A 17275-nucleotide genomic window follows, 5' to 3' on the forward strand; every position below is an offset into this window, starting at 1 on the left:
TATTCCATTCTAAGCATAGGGAACCTATTCTTGATTGTGAGATTATTTAGTGCTCTATAGTCAACATAAAATCGCATATAACCATCCTTTTTCTTTACATGTAAGATTGGCACAGCCCATGGAGAATTGTTGGGTTTAATAAAACCTTTATCTACATAGTCTTGCAATTGCTTTTCTACTTCTATGTGTTGTACTTGGCCTAAATCAATAGTATGATCTACTTCACCTCTTTCAAGAGGTAAACCTTTTAGCAAATCAATAGGAAAAACATCTTTAAACTCTTCTACCAAAACATTGATATCATTTTCATAATTACCATGTGAAGACAAAGACGAGTAAGAAACTTGGTCTTTTATTTCTACATCAAAGTAAGAAACTTGGTCTTTTATTTCTACATCAGAGTCTTTATTTACAACAGATCGACACCAAAGTATATATACATCACAAGACCTTTTATTTACAAGCTTTAGCAACTCAAGAGAACATATCAAAGGACTATTCTGCACATCATGCTCACCTTCTATAACAAAATTTTTCCTTGTTTTTCAAATTCTAGTGAGTTTTGTTGGTAACTCCATTTTATAGAAGTTCATAGTCCCCACAACCATTCCGTTCCCAAAACCAAGTCCACACGATCCATAGTCATAATTTGAAATTCAAGTGTATCTTTATACCCTTGTATCTCGACTTCCAAATTGGATACTAGAGTATCTCATATCTTCTTGTCTTCACCATGCATCATGGAGACAACATATTGATGAGCACTTGGTTGTTGAGAAAGTTTTAGTTTCTTGACAAGAGCATAATTGACAGAGTTATGTGTGGTATTTCTTTAAGTCAAACCCATACACAAGGATTTCCACATCCTCTAGATTAAGTGTGCCCACACAATGAGAACTTCCTGATTTTCCCCCCCTTTTTGCTTGGTTTCACCATCTCAGGGTCATATTTTCCTTTCAATGGATCTTCTGCAGTTGTTTGGTACCAATGCACTTCCATGCCATTCAATACATCGCGCTCTCTGAAAACTTTTGTGACTCTTTTATCTCATTTACATCTCCTTCCCACATTTCTCTCTCCTGTTGTCAATGTTTTGTGCTCTTTCTTGGGCCAACATACATCCCTTGTTTCTCCATGAATAAGAGATAACAAATCTGCTGAAATCTGCACATTGTTTACACCACTAGCCACAACATTACCACTCCTTTTGCAAAGACCACCATGGTGCCATGCAAATGCATGTTCAAGTTGAAATGTGTCATCCTTGAGCTCTTCAACCAGCTTCACCTGCTTTGTAAAAAAACTCTCCCACCATTCTAGAGAGCTTGTTGGGAAATACACATGTGCGCCATGTATTGTCTCCTTGATCTCATTTAGGCATTTTAGAGGATCAATAGGGCGGTTTCCCTCTCAGCTTTTTGTGTCTCGCTTGTTGTAAAGAGCAACATGTACTTTGATCGTTGAATTTCACAATCCGTAACAAACAATAAGAACTTCAAGCCCTCCGCTGGCAACCAATCTTCAGAGTTTGAGTATTTTTTACACCACAGGAGAGTCTGTTCCTCTACCTGCTTGATTCTAAATTGATGTTGAAAATTATGATCATTGAGATGTGCAAATGATGGCATGTTAGTGGCGGCACCGATCAAAAAAGACCTAAAATCATATATTTCTTCCACAATTTTAATGGAGGGCCTGGGAACATAGGCATCTTCCAGCAAGACACATATTTGTGGAAGGTCAAATGCGCTTTTCTTTGCCAACTTGATCGAGAACCTGCTAAACATTTGGTCAATTTGGTCATGTGTGTGTGTCCCACTAGTAAAAACCCAAGCTTCACTGTTTTGAATATCTTCCTTTGCACCAGCATATTCAAGTATGCAAGGAGAACTTGGTTTTTATTTTCTCTACTAGTGTTATCAAGTTGTAAGTAGAGGACAGGTGGTAGTTCACCTTGCCATTCTTCAATGATGTTCTGAATGATGGTGATTGTCAAATTAGGATCATTATGAATATTTGGAAAATTAATAAAGATCCTTGATGACATGACACCATTGAAAACTAAGGCTCCAATAACATGGAGCTAGATGAAGTTTTCCTCTTTGAGATTCTTTGGAGGACGCATAAAATGTGGTAACATTATTTTCTTCTGATCCATGCATCGATGAGTAGGCCTAGATATTTGTCTTTCTTCTCTAAACACTTTTTCCTGTGCTTTGCTAGCTTTTGACGCTCTGTACTTTGTTGCTCCCTGTGAATTTTCAATGCTTGTAGAATGGGCACTGTAAAAGAGTTTGAAGAGTGTTAGATTTTTGAAATTTTTGAGAGAAGTAATTTGATTTAACTAACCAAACTAAAATAACTTACATTTATCATTCATAGTCTTTGTTGTGTCTCGCTTTGCTTTTAACTCTGCACATATCTGGCAAACACCCATCCTGTACTTCTTGGGAATTTTAACATGATGAAATTCTTGTCTCCAAATGCGCAAGAAAGATGGTAGCGAAAGAGTGGAGTTTATACTATCTTTTTGTGACTCCACATACAAATTGTATACCTCTCGCTTAGTAAAGTTGTCGGGTAGATGTGTGAAGTTTGAGTTAAGTAGCACTTCTCCATTAAAGATGATGAAATTTCCCAACCATTGTTTGAGGAAACAATATTGGGGGGTTTCATGTGTGCTAAATGCTAAAGAAACACTTTCTTGGCTCACATTCGATATGATTTTTTGAATTCTTAAATTGCTTATGCCAAATACCTTTAGGAAACTCGCTCTGCAAACAACAACATCCGATACATCATATTTTGTTGAGGAGGTGGAGCAACGTATACATGACCTCAAGAACACATTCTGTGGACCCCTCTTTAAGTTGAAAAAATTGCTACGCTCTTGTTGGATTTTTTGAAACCCTAAGCTTCTTAAACAATTTTTAGCACAACAAAACTCTCTAGATGTTGCTCGAACTTCTCGCCTTGAAAGAAGTCGTTGTTTTCTCTGACCTCTTACCCCTTGAGTTCGTCGTTGCTCGTGGTATGTGTTATTAACTGCTTCATTCCCATGAAGATGATGTAGTTCTTCTTCCACCACATCAAAAGAAACTGTTCTTGAGCACCGTTTAGAAATTGGAGTTCCCTCACTAGCAAGAAAAGTTGTGTTAGTGACATAGAAGGACAAAAAGGTTCTACATTACTAGGACTACTTAGAAGCTCCATTTGGTAGAGTGTGACAAACAAAATGAAGCAACTTGCATGATTATAGCTCTAAAGGGAAACTTAATAGGGGGGTTTTTTAAAATTTATTTTTAAAAATAATAAAAATATATTATATTAAAAAATAAGAGGCTTTAAAAGGGGACGAAGTTCTCATTTTTCACATGCAGAAGTTGTATTTCAAGATCTAGAGTACTCATCGCACTCGCTTGCAATTGTGCTTCTTTTTAACAATTCCTTTTTCAAGGTAAGCAAGAATTTTTGGATTATTCAATATTTGGAGCATTAATTTAAAGGTTTTAGTATTTTTAAGTTTTTAGAATTCTTGAACTTTATGTATTGACGTTTTTAGGTTAAATTGTAGAAAATTTGAAAAACAACTAGGTCACTTAAAATTTTTTAGTGCTAAAACAAACTGTGTTTTTTAATAAGTAATTTTTTTCAAAAAGTGAAGCACAATATAATGACTAAAATCTAAAGTGGAACAAAAATTTGGATTCCAGAATCCTATTGTTTATTTTCATAAAATAACCAAACTTTTAGAATATTTTCAGTGAAAAAAACTAAATTGTACAAAAAGACATGTCTTACTGGTTCAATTTTTTCAAGAAAGACAAGAGTAGTATTACTTCTTCTAGAATTGAAGCCTATGATAAAGTTGGATTCTAGAATTCAACTTTTAAGGCCAATATTGCATGTGAAATGTAACTTTTCAATCAAAATGGATTTTGGAATCCAACTTTGTGCAATCTTTGGTGTTATGGTTGCAAAGTTTTAGAAACGTGGATTTTAGAATCCAATTTTCTTAAAAAGGTGGATTTCTGGAAGCCAATGTCGTGAAAAAATAGATTTTAGAATCCAACTAAGAGAATTCTAGAATTTAAGTCCACGAAAAGTGGATTCTGGAATCCAAATTTTTGCAAAAGTGGATTCCAGAATCCGGTTTTATGAATGAAGTGGATTCTGGAATCCAAAGTTTTGTAAAACTAGATTCCAGAATCCGGTTTTACAAAGATTGTGGATTCTAGAATCCGTTTTTATGTAGATTGTGGATTCCAAAATCCATTTTTATGGAGACTGTGGATTCCAAAAGCCGTTTTTACCTAGACTCTGGTCTCCAAAATTCGTTTTTACAAAAATTGTGGATTTCAGAATCCGTATTTACAGAGACTGTGGATTCCAGAATCCGATTTAAAAAAAAAAGGATTCTGGAATCCAAAAACTACAACGTTTAAGGCAAAGAATGTACATAGACACGCCCCTCTAGCAAATGTGACAAGAGTAGCATCTAGAGCCACAAACAGGAAAAAAGGTACGCAATTGTTTTTTTTTTAGTAAAAGCCATGCACAGATGATGAAAAAGAGAGCGCTTTGGTGGTGCGCAGATGGCAAAAATGATAGCAACTTTGCGGCTGCGGCGTGTGTCGAGGCCGACAGTGTTTTGATGGCATGATGGATCTGACATGTGCATGTTCGTTCTGGAAAAAAAATTGAGACAGCATGCCTCGCCGTCGTTCTGTTGTCGTTTTTGCTCTTCTAACATTGACCAATATGCTCCATTGTTATGTCCCCTTCGTGCTTCTTTGGTATTCCAAATGGATTCTAGAATCCACTTGAGTCTAGACGTGTTTGTAAAAACATTTGTTTCTTTATCCTTACCATAGATACCCTGAAGTTCCAAACCATCATTTTTTTTTACTTTCTACTAAGTTCTAGATAGCACACAACACTTTCTTGTATAGGGAGATTCCACAATCCTAAACTCTTATCTTGTTGCATCTCATGGATTCTAAATTACATTTCACTCTTGATATGACTACAAGAGGCTCTTTATAAGCCCAGATTCTACACCTTTTATTTCATTGTTTGGCATCATAACGCATTCTTATACTTTATTTTGTCTATATGCTAATCTTTCTTTGTCATGATTGTGTCTTTTTTGAAGGTCATGGCATCTCACTCGCAACAATTTCAAGCAAGTAAAAGGCTTAAAGTGACTTCAAAGCGGCAAACTTCCGGTCAACCTCAACTAGGTTCAAGCTCAGGAGGGCACTCATGTACAATAATGTCTTCTCAGCAATTTCTTGCACCACGAAGCCTGTTAGAAGCTCGACACACCCCTCGGCATCTAACTACTCGGAACTATTATTTTTTGTAATTATTCATTCAATGAGGAAAACCCGATTTTTCACCTTGTAAATATTGGGACTTACAGAAGTTTCCAGATTGTATCCCAGTGTTGATAGTTAGAATGAGTAGATGGTTGATTTTGGAACTTTAGGGTTTGAGAAGTTGTAAGGTATATATACCACTTTTTGACCTTGATGGAAAAACCTTTTGTCATTTTAAACAAGTGGGAAGTCTGTGAGTGAGCGTATTGTGTACGTGAGAGAGAGTGTGAGCTTCGTCTTGACGCTACATGTGCTACGGTGGTCGGAATCGAGTGTGGAGAAGTGCAGCGTGTTGCCCCCGACTAGAGCTACGAGCCGATACCAACATTGCGTGCGTACGGTCTGGCTTTGGGAGCTCCTTCTACGAGCTTCATCTGTTGTTTGGGTGAGCATACGTTATCTGATTTCGCATTGCAGCATATCCACGCGTTCACATTGAGTAGAGCTACACATTAGGCACTTCAGATTTCGGAAACGAAGACCTGTAGATTTCGGCCAGACATCCTACGTGTTTCTGCACCGGGTATTTTGGGTCGTGATTTTGGTTCATAGACCTTAGGGAGTGCGGCCTATAGGTATTAGTAAGGTCTCCTTCAAGTTCTATGGTGTTTCGAAAGTGTTTGATGGGTGTTCCACTCTAGCAAGCGTTGTAGGAAGTATCCTCTTTTGCACTCTTGAAGGCTGTGACTTAGACAATTGGTAGGGACCTCTGTAGGAATTAGTTAGGAGTCAGTCGAGTGTAGGTTGACACCTTATGCTTGCTTCCACGTGCCTGCGGGTCGAGCTTCGTCCTTAGCTGACATTACTTGTTAGGTGAGTTCTCGCTGTGTTGACGTCCGTCGCGGCGTATCCGTCCAACATTGGCGCCGTTACCGGGGACGAAAACCTTAGGTAGGTGACCGAGACTAATCCTTGAGGATTGGGATTTTTGGCTTGCCAAGAGTTTCGCCTTACATTTAGATAGGATCAGAGGGTGGAGGGCTCTCTAGGTCTTAGAGGGAGTCTAGGAAGCGTGTGTCTGGCCTAGATCCTTCGACTTAGGTAGAGGAGGTAGACTTAGGTAGTTGTAGGTAATAGTCGAGTTCTAGAGTAGGAGTTGGGTGGTAGAAGCGGTGAGAGGAGAGCTTGAGAGTTCGGAGAGGCCAAAAAGCAACCAAAAACACCATTATCACCATTTCTTCATGATAGGTAGGAGTAGAGTAAGTAGGACATCATGATTCAGATCTAGAGCATTTCATGCATGTACACTTGCTTGGTAGAATCATTACAAGTTTGTAAAAGACGCAAAAAGACGCAAAAGTGTGGTTGAAAGCCTAATTGAAGTCCAAAAGTTACTGTGAGTGTTTCTGATAGGTCTTCAGAGCAACAGGAGCATTCCTGTCAGAAAAAAAAAACTTTAATTTTAAGCCAGGAGACATCCTACGCGTAGGATGTCTACAGGCCAATCTGGAAGGAATTTTGGGATTTGGAGTTGACCAGTGTGTTCAAAAGGTAGGATTTACCCTAATTTCAACTAGAAAGTGGAAATTTGGCCATATCTTGACAGGATAAGGCCAGATAGACTGACATTGCAAGACATCCTACCCAAATAGTGCCAAAACATTAACTTGAGACCAAAACCATAAGATGGCTGCATGAGTGTGTCTTGCATGATATATTGAGTGACTGAAAGGGGTTTCACCTCATTTGGGTAAGAAAATTGGGTTCAAAGTGGACTTTAGCACTTTTGACTCAAAAAGCAAAAACAGTTGAAGTTTGGGACTTTTGACATCCAAATCAAAATCTAAGCATACCACTGGGATACTAACATCAAGGGGAAGCTGTGGAACAAATCTGGGGTCAAACAGGTCAAAAAGACATCCTACGTGTAGGATGTCTTCTGAGTGATTTGGGACTCCAAACTGAAATCTGAGTATACCAAGGTGATTAGCAACTCAAGGGGAGCTTAAGCCTTGAGTTTAAAGCCATTCTGATGAAAAAGACATCCTACGCGTAGGATGTCTAATGCAAGAAAATGAATCCAGAATTTGACTTAGAGCATTGCAAGGTGTTATATAGCCTAAGGCAAGCCTGGTAGTCAATTTTGGTCCAGTTTGGAGTTGATTAGACTGATCAATACCATCAACAGGCCGTCGGAACAGATTCCTGACTCATTGACCAGCTTATAGAAGTCCAAATCAAAAAAAGTAAAAGCAGCTGTAAGCTCAGCACAACAAGGGGAAACAACAGTGCAAAAATCCAGGCAAAATACAGTAGGAGACATCCTACGCGTAGGATGTCTATTGGGGCATACTGCAGAGAAAATTTGACAGTGAGGTTCCATTTGGCTTAAGGGTTCCAGAACTTCTTTCAGAAGTGAATTTGGACCTTGGTTGCCCATTTGACAAAGCAAACACTGAATTCAAACTTTTTCGCGTAAATTGGCCAACACCAGAAGGAAGTACTGTTTCAGATTAGCAACCTAATCCAGAACATCAGCAGTGTATAAAATACAGTAGTGGTTGAGATTAACTCTCCAGTTATACCAATCATTACTAAGATAACCTCTAGCAGATAAATGCTTTGATTCAATTGCCGAAACTAAAACTCTTGTGTACAGGTATATTCAGCAACAAAGCAAGAAGTTGTGCAGAAACTGACCCGCTGCCAGGTGAGTGGTTGAATTTGTGCTAAATTGCATTGATAAGTTTGATGAATTTAAGATCAGGAAGACACATTGTTAGAGACCAGAAGGTGACAGGTGACCAAGGTAGCTTAGTGTCCACCGAAGAGAGTGTAACTCAAGCAAGGCTAGATCTGCTAGCACCGATTATTGAGGAAGGTAGTGATACTGACACTTCGTCAGACAAATCTTTCTTCATGATGGGTAGTCAACAGCCAAGAGGTTTCACCTATGATGGACCTATGTAAGGAGGAAGCACCTCCCAAAATCCTTTGAATGATTCCAGGCTTACGGTGATCTTCTTAGAGGGAACAAACTCAAGAGGAGCCCTAGTCTATTCTGACTATCGAGGCCGCAAGTGCATTTGTATCGAAGAAAGGCCAGCACAAAGATTGGAGATAATCCGCGTGTATGATGATGGAGATAGATTCCGAAACGAAAAGGGGAACCACTATTTAATAGTTAGCAACCCTGAAGATTACAACAGATATGGAGATAACGTGGCTAAAGGGAAAATGGTTTTAGAAACTCAAGAGCCGCCACCAAACATTGATCGGCACGGAGCTATTTTTATGTACGATAAGAAAACAATCAGGATTCCAACTTGTAACGAGAATGTGGGAATCTACAAACACGAGAGCGAGGGTATTGTCTCTTACTTTCGCAGCAAAGAACCATACGTAAACGAACTAAGCAAAGATAAGGTTCTTTACTTATTCTCTTATGAAACTGCTACGGGGAAGGGCATAGTTTTTGTTGATAGATACGGGCGAGAATACCAACGTATTCTCCCAGAGGAAGTAGAAAGAGCAACAGGTCCACAAGCATCAGCATATGCCTCTGAGGAAATGCTGAGAGCCGCCCACACCCCAAGCAAGTCAACAAATCCATTTTTAGATGAGTATGATACTACCTCACATTCCACCAGACAGCAAGTATTCAACAACCAAGACCAACCAGTAAACCAGCCATCATTGCAGGCATGGCTTCGACAGAGTGCAACAATGGAACCAGACCGAAACCGAGATGGTTATCAAGCCGCATGAGGGCTCAGGGATTTGCAAGAACCACCACACTATTCAAGGTATCAAGCAGAGAGTAAGCCAAAGACACAAGGGTCGACCAAGCTTGGAGGACCACCCATCGAACAAGTTCGAAGAGAAGAACCACCTCGAGCAAGAACCGTTAGAAATTATGGCTTAGGAGCACCGTTGGAGAGGAACCAGCCTATTACAGAAGGCTTGAGGAGGTGTATAGACTTGGACGGGGTGATCCAATGATGAGGTTTGTAGACCATCGCAGAATTAGACCTTCTCAAGTGCAAAAATGGGTAAACAAGAAATACACAGGAAATAGAGACCCAAGAGATCATGTGGCAGCCTTTGTGCGTGTAATTAGAGCCGAAGAGGTGTTAGATTTTCCTACCCAATTTGCAGGGTTTGGACTAACCCTAGAGGATGATGCTGCAACTTAGTTTGACTCTGTGGAGCGTAGAGACTTTGAGTCGATGGAGGAAGTGTCTGACGAGTTTATTGAGGAATTCTCTCAAAGGGGAATAGCTCATAATACCGCCTCACAAATCCATAAATTCAAACAAAAAGATGGAGAATCTGTACGGAAGGCAGCCCTAAGACTAAAAAGATATTTTAAGTTCTGTCCTGTTGAAGAACTACCAACTCAGTCCAGACTTATGCTGATATTCATCCAAGGACTAAGGAATGCAGATCTCCAGAAAGACTTACATATGAAGAGGAGCACGACGTTGAATGAGTTGACCAAGGAGGCTCTGTACCTTGTGGACAATTGTGCGGTCTACAAAGAAGGGGAGTTCAAGGACCTTGATGACGATTCATCTTCACAGCAAAGTCGGAGCAAGTCTTCCAGGACAACATTGAAAGGAGAAATAGCCGTAAACCAGGAGCATCTCGTAGATGAAGTGCTAAAAAAGATCAACTTGTACGCCAAACCTCAGGCTAAACAGCCCAAGTGGTGTGCTATTGAGCAAAAATGGACAAACCATGGGACCGAGGAATGTTACTATAACAAGGGATATGTGAGGGAGAGACCTTACGCTCCCCAAGCTCCCGTAGCTTCCCCTCAAGTTCCACCGATGCCTAGATATCAAGCAGGCAACTTACCAGGACCTGTAGGTGTAGAAAGACCACAATCGATGTTGGGGCAACAACCACCCCTACCAGGTTTATGACCAGTTGGTATAAGATACACACCAACGGTAACTGAATTAGAAGAAAAGTCTTTAGTGCCTATGCATGCATATTATGAAGATCCCAATGGATATGCGGCAAACCATGTCTATTATCCACCGGAAGAACCCTCGACACCAGAACCATGGAGCATGATAGGGAATCAAGGACCTCCAACTGCTGCACAGGCCGCAGGAGAAGGAAGATATAGCTTAGATGAACGAACATTGTTGTTCATAGCCAATGGAGGCATGGGCGGACAGAGACAGGCTTACTAGCAACGAGGGGCTCAAGGAGCACCTCAACAACCCAAGGGACCCTGTTACAAGTGTGGTGGAGACCATTGGCTGAGAGATTGTCCTCATGATGAAATCATTAGAGTCAATGCGTATTGCCCAGAATATGGAATTACTCATTTGATTCCCGATTGCCCTAAAAACCCGAGCAAAGGAGCAAAAACCACCTTGAACCTGTTGGAGACAGTACCTTCCAGTGGAGGATCGGAAAATGAAACAATCATACCTATTTAGGCGGTAACACGAGCCCAAGCCCAAAGAAGGACGAACGAACCCATAATAGAAGAACCAAAAATAGATGCCCAAAGTTCAGAAACGAAAAATCAGAGAAGCACTTGGAAAGCTAGAAAGGCGCGTAGGAAAGCCAGGAAAGAACGAGAGCAAGTAGCCCTATCCGATGAGTTGAAACATACAAAGAACATATTGGAGCGGTTAGAGGACCTAGCTAAAGCTCACACACCACAGCAGCCATAGCATCCAAGGAAATAGAAGAGGCCAAAAGTGCAGGATCGGGAGGATCTGTACTGGTAGACAAGGTAAACGACCAGTTGGATGCACTGCTACAAGCTTATGAAGCTCAACTTAAAAAGAACCAAACCCAGGAGCAAAGGTGGATGACTTATCCATATGCAGAAATAGAAAAACAGAGGTTGGATATGTGTAAAAAGATGATCGAGACGGCTCAATCATTGATGGAAGACCCGTTGGGTAAACCGGCAAATTGTCATGCCGCACTAGCTCCAACCCCTATCCAACCAATGTTAGAGAAACATGAACACTACAAGAGGCTATTCATATTAGCGACGCTCACACAGCGACGCTAAAAAAAATAAATCCCGGCGTCGCTATGAGCGTCGCAAATTTCCAAAGAAATTTGCGACGCTCATAGCGACGCCGACTGGGCTAAAAAAATAACAGAGCACGCCCAAAAACTCAGATCTCATATCTGAGTTTTTCGGCGCCCTCAAGCAAGGAGCAGGTAACGCTCTCCCTCTCTCTCTCTCTCTCTCTCTCTCTCTTTTTCTTCTCCACACACACACACACACACAAACACACACACACGAGGAGAGGAAGGAGAGCCAGGTATGCTCCTTCCCTCTCCTCACTCTCATGTTCCCTTCCCCTCTTTCTCTCTCCCTCTCTCTCTCTCTCACACACACACATACACACACACATAGTGTTTTTGAGAGAGAGAGAGAGAGAGAGAGAGAGAGAGAGAGAGTACAAACATAAACAAAAACGCACACACACATACATAAACAAAGAATGCACACACACATTGAGAGAGAAAAAGAGAGAGAGAGCATGCATAAACAAAAAACGCACGCATTGAGAGAGGAAAAGAGAGAGAGAACATGCATAAACAAAAAACGCACACATTGAGAGAGGAAAAGAGAGAGAAAACATGCATACGATCCAAAAAAATGCACACACATTGAGAGAGAAAGAGAGAGAAACTAATTTAACGTCGTAGGAAACTAAAGGCCTAAAGATCTAGCCGACGAGGAGTTGAACTCAAGACCTATTATTCAAGAGGGAAATGGCATAACCAATCTATCATACTTGGCATGGGTGATAGAAAGGTTATACCATTTATCTCTTTTTATTGGCACACACATCCACACACGCGCACACACACAAGAAGAAGAGAGTTATAACGTCGTAGGAAACTATCCTAAAAGACGTTAAAGATTAGGTTAGATGTAGACTTACGTTAAATTAGATTTAGGTTTATTTAAGTTAAATTATATTAGATTTAGGTTTATTTTTAATTAGATTTACGTTTATTTACGCTAGATTTAGATTTACGTTATATTAGATTAGATTTAGGTCTCCATAGACTGCGATGCCTGCATGAAGCGGATGAAGAAAGCCCTCAATGGAATATAGGGTATTGCTGCCTTCACTCATGGTGGGCTCCGTCGATCCAAAAGTACTGGTGAAATGTCTTCAGAAGATAGGGAAGAAGGTGGATCTTCAGGGCGGCAAGAGTCACTACATCCCCGACACAATGACCATCTAGACAACCTCTAGTCATTCAACAGCAACTTCAAAGTTAGTAACAAGAGCAAGAACGGTCTAAAGGGCCAATTGCTGTCGTCAGATGTGGATGGAGATGAGGCAGCATCACCGCCGGAAGTTAACTCTCACATCTTTAGTGATGAGAATGCCAACTCTTGCCGAGTTATGTGAAAAATTATGTGTTAAATCAGTTTTAAGGTTCTTATAATCCCTGTTAGTTTAGTTCTTTGTTTTTAATATAACATAATTTACGTTAGATTTAGATTTATGTTATATTAGATTAGACTTAGGTTTATTTAGGTTTACCCACACACACACACACACACACACACACACAAGAAGAAGAGAGTTTTAACGTCGTAGGAAACTATCCCAAAAGACGTTAAAGATTAGGTTAGATGTAGACTTACGTTAAATTAGATTTAGGTTTATTTTTAGTTAGATTTACGTTTATTTAGATTTACGCTTATTTCCGTTAGATCGAGTCCACGCAAGAATTACTTACGGTTTAGGGTTTAGAGTTAGACGAACAATGAAAAGATCTACTGTGAAAAGATGTTAAGATGCTGTGAAGTGCTTCAGCTAGAGAAGAGGCAAAGGGGTTTTGTCCACTACATGCAGTATCATGTAGACGTGGGTCTGTAGATTTCTTGTACCCACAAATATAGGTATTGACCAATAAAGACGAGATTATAACCCGGTGGTTCTGATCTCCGTGCACCTCTAGACCGAGGTGTGCGGGGATTGGACATGACTAGAGAATGTGAGGTAAAGAGAGAGAGAGAGAGAGAGAGAGAGAGAGAGAGAGAGAGAGATAAGACGAAGAATGCCAATAGAATATTAAATTTGTTGTCCAGGTTATAAGATTTTTATCCTCATTATGAGTAGTGACGAGGATGTGGGACCGTCCAACCGAAACACCTATCTTTCAACGAGGGTCTTATGTCCTTGTAATCAATGCAAGCATGCTGTGCGACGGACAAGACGTATTTCTTTGCAGCACGTTCGCGAATTTGGCGAGTTCGATCCATCTATTATAGATCGAGTTGTTGCCAATTATAACTCGTCGGACTCTGACGCTGGCCAACAAGCAACAATCTTGCAACCCAATAGACGTGTTCGCAGGCGCTTTGGTCAAGCAGCATATGTGAGGCCACAAGATGTAGCCTCTGACAGCTCGGGGGATGATCATGTAGAGCACATTCCCAACGAGGCAATGTTTGAGCCCGAGATTGATGAAATGATCGAGACGATCATGGATTCAGAAAGGCTTATCTATGATGATATGAAAAGTGAAGCCGATACGCCATTGTATAATGGAGCACGTATGTCTAGATTGAAAGCACTCCTGGTTCTTCTCAACATGCAGGCAAAGTTTGGATGGAGTGACACTAGCATCACAGCGCTTTTCAAGTGATCTATTACGATTAGTTTACTTTAATAAAACTCTAAATGTATAATGATCTGATAGATTTTTACACGACTGTATCGTATTTTTATGTTGTGTAGATTGCTTAAAGAGCACATACTACCAGCTCACAATGTGATGCCAGATTCCCGAGATGAAGCAAGAAAGATTTTGCGAAACTTGGGGATGGATTACAATTCTATCCACGCTTGTCCTAATGACTACATTCTTTTCAGAGGGGAATACATAGACATGGAGAAGTGTCCGAAATGTGATTCCGAAAGATATCGAGTAGATCTCCACGGGACAAAAATTCCACAAAAGGTTTTGCGACATTTTCCTCTGCTTCCTCGCATCAAGCATTTCTTCGAATGTAAGTCCATGGCCGCCCTAGCATCATGGCATGAGGAGAATAAATCTTCGGATGGTGTGCTACGAATTCCTGCAGATTGCGCAGCCTGGAAACATATAGATGGAACATGGTTGGATTTTGCCAGGGAAGCTCGAAATTTGCGCTTAGGCTTGGCTATGGATGGCGTAAATCCATTTGGTCAAAGATCAACATGTTACAAAGTATGGCCCGTTGTCATCGTCAACTACAACATTCCCCCGTGGTTGACTACGAAGAAGGGGCACCTATGGCTAAGCTTGATTGTGCCAGGGCGATATAAAGTGGAGAATATGGATGTGTATCTTTGTCCACTATTGGAAGAGCTACAACAATTGTGGATTGGCATAGAGGTGGTGGATATGAGCCGACACACAGGACGACAGAATGCTTTGATCAGAGGCATTCTAATGTGGACCATGCATGACTATCCCGGGCTAACAGAATGCTCAGGTGATCTATTGACACTCCTCACTCAGACACTGTAAATCTTGTTTTTTCCCATAGTTGATCTATTATCATGTGTATACATGCAGGGCTTCAAACAAGCGGATACAGAGCATGTGTCACATGTGGACCTAGACTGAATGCACGTAGGGCGCCCTCACTGAAGAAGCAAATCTACGAAGGTCATCAAGAGTATCTTCCAGAGAATCATGTGTTACGTGACGGCTTTTTGGGAAGAGAGCCACCAAGGATGTCTGCACAAGCATGGTTAGAGCAGAAGGAGATGTGCGATAACGGATTGCCTCCAGGGATGAAGAGACTATCTCTATGATACGAGTTACCATACTGGCCCCGACTCATGATCAATCACTTGCTCGATCCAATGCACATATTCAAGAATGTGGGTAATCTACTATGGGACCATCTGACCGGCAAGAAAGATACTTTGGGAGCCAGAGTTGACCTTAGAAATGTGGATCGTATGGAGCAATATTGGCCGCAAACAGCGTCTGATGGATCGATAAAACTCCCTAAAGCACCATGGATTTTCACAGGAGCCCAAGAACGCAAAGTAAAAGAGACCATTCGATCTTTGCGGACCCCCACTGGCGTAATGCACTCGCTCCGAACGTGTTTTACTAAAGACGAAAAGCTTACCGGTTTGAAGTCACACGATTGGCATAAAATGTGTCAGGTACGTTCATAGTGGACTTTAATATCATTGCATAAAATGTGGACTTTAATATCATTGCTGCACATACTTTACAGTTGATTTTACCGGTTGCCATTGAGGGATGTTTGTCTCTCGACATCCGTAACACAATCTACAAACTTGCAAAGCTGGTGCAATGGATCTCACAAAAGGAGATCAACGTAGACTCCATACCATTCGCCAAACTAAATGCTGCGGAGCTTGTGTGCATGTTTGAGAAACATTTTCCTACTACCATGCTAACCATTCAGGTGCATCTTCTTGTTCACATAGTTGATGAGGTGGAAATAGCTGGCACAGTTCATTCCAGATGGATGTTCTTCTTAGAACGTTTCATGAAAACGCTTAAGGGATATGTGCGTCAAAAGTGCCACGTCCGGAGGGTAGCATGGCAGAAGGTTGGTTGGTATCAGAGTCCCTAGTGTACATTGGAGAGTGGCTAGACGGATTTGATAAAGCCCGGGACACGCTATGGCGAACCATAGATGATGAGCGCATATCTGGGATTGTCATGTGCAATCTCGGTGTTGAGAAGAAGATGACGAAAGATCTAGAGGCTAAAATCAACCGATTTTGCATGCTTCACAATCCAGTGATGCAAAAGTGGATTTCACAATATGAGGATGCAAAGCAAGAGCGACAAAGGGCACGAATCGAGTGGAGACGGGGAAGACGACCACAGATGCACTATCTGACGGGTCTGGAGAGCCTACCAACCTTCATGAGCTTAAGATGGTTGCACAACCAATTGAAAAGCGCACAACAATGCGGTGACGAAGTGACTGAGGAAGAGTGGGAGTACTCTCGGGGTTGCGCAACCAAGGTAAGTTTGCAATGTACGACATGCTAGTGACTTTATTTATAAACGTTTGAACGGCCACTCATAATCTTTGTTCGTTGTAGTATAAGTCATACACAGCAGCATGGTATAAAGGTCGACATTTTAGGGTGGAATGGATCGACAAAAAGCGTTTTACTCAAGATTGTGGAATCATGGCAAAATTTGAACAGTCTAGTCGACGACGTTCCTCTGATGCAGATCCTGTGGTGGCGGAACTCACTTACTTCGGCACGCTGCAAGAGATTTTGAGGATCGATTACAGAGGATTTTTTGTCGACTTGTTCGACGTGCAATGGTTCAAGATAATCATGGAGGGTCGCAACGCTACTGTGCGTAGAGGAGAGTCTGGTTTTCTTGAGGTGGATTCTACTAAGAAATGGACTGACCTAAGAGACACTTTCGTACTACCAGAGCATTGTGAACAAGTAAGTATGTAAATAGTTAACATCCCCCTTTTACAAGTTATGTGCTTGAAAGCTCTCATGTAAGTTATGTGGCTCTGGCAGGTAATATTTCATCCTACAAAGTCTACATCAAACTGGTGGTACGTCATAGAGGTAGCCCCTCGTAGTGCAAGGACGTATGAAGGCTACCATGTGCCAATCACAACGGCATCAATGGAGGAGATCAGAGAAGATGCTCAATCAGAAGCCGCTGCGGTGGTGCCAGACGAGCATCAAGATGCTACTTCTCTATATGGGGTGCATGCAGAGGAGCTACAAAATGAAACAGAGGATATGTGTTTAAACGGAGAGCTCTATATAGATATAGGAAGTTATGTTGAGTTATGTGAGGATGAGAGAGAGATCTCTTAAAGCCACAAATATTGTATTTGAACAATTTTGCTCTGTGTTGTAAAAGCTCTGGCTCTCTAAGTACCTTCCATGGTGTATAACGCTCTTTTCTACTCGCGC

General features: G+C 41.1%; 2 pseudogenes; one reads left to right on the forward strand and one right to left on the reverse strand.

The window, feature by feature from the left end:
* Window positions 1–1085: 1085 nt before the first annotated feature.
* On the reverse strand, window positions 1086–1787 carry LOC147455033 (uncharacterized; annotated as a pseudogene).
* A 3371-nt stretch (window positions 1788–5158) lies between these two features.
* LOC147455034 (uncharacterized) overlaps window positions 5159–17275 on the forward strand; it is a 37403-nt pseudogene continuing 25286 nt past the window's right edge.

The sequence above is a fragment of the Adiantum capillus-veneris genome, chromosome 7 (genome assembly GCF_014529385.1).
Source record: "Adiantum capillus-veneris isolate H3 chromosome 7, ASM1452938v2, whole genome shotgun sequence".
Lineage (NCBI taxonomy): Eukaryota > Viridiplantae > Streptophyta > Polypodiopsida > Polypodiales > Pteridaceae > Adiantum > Adiantum capillus-veneris.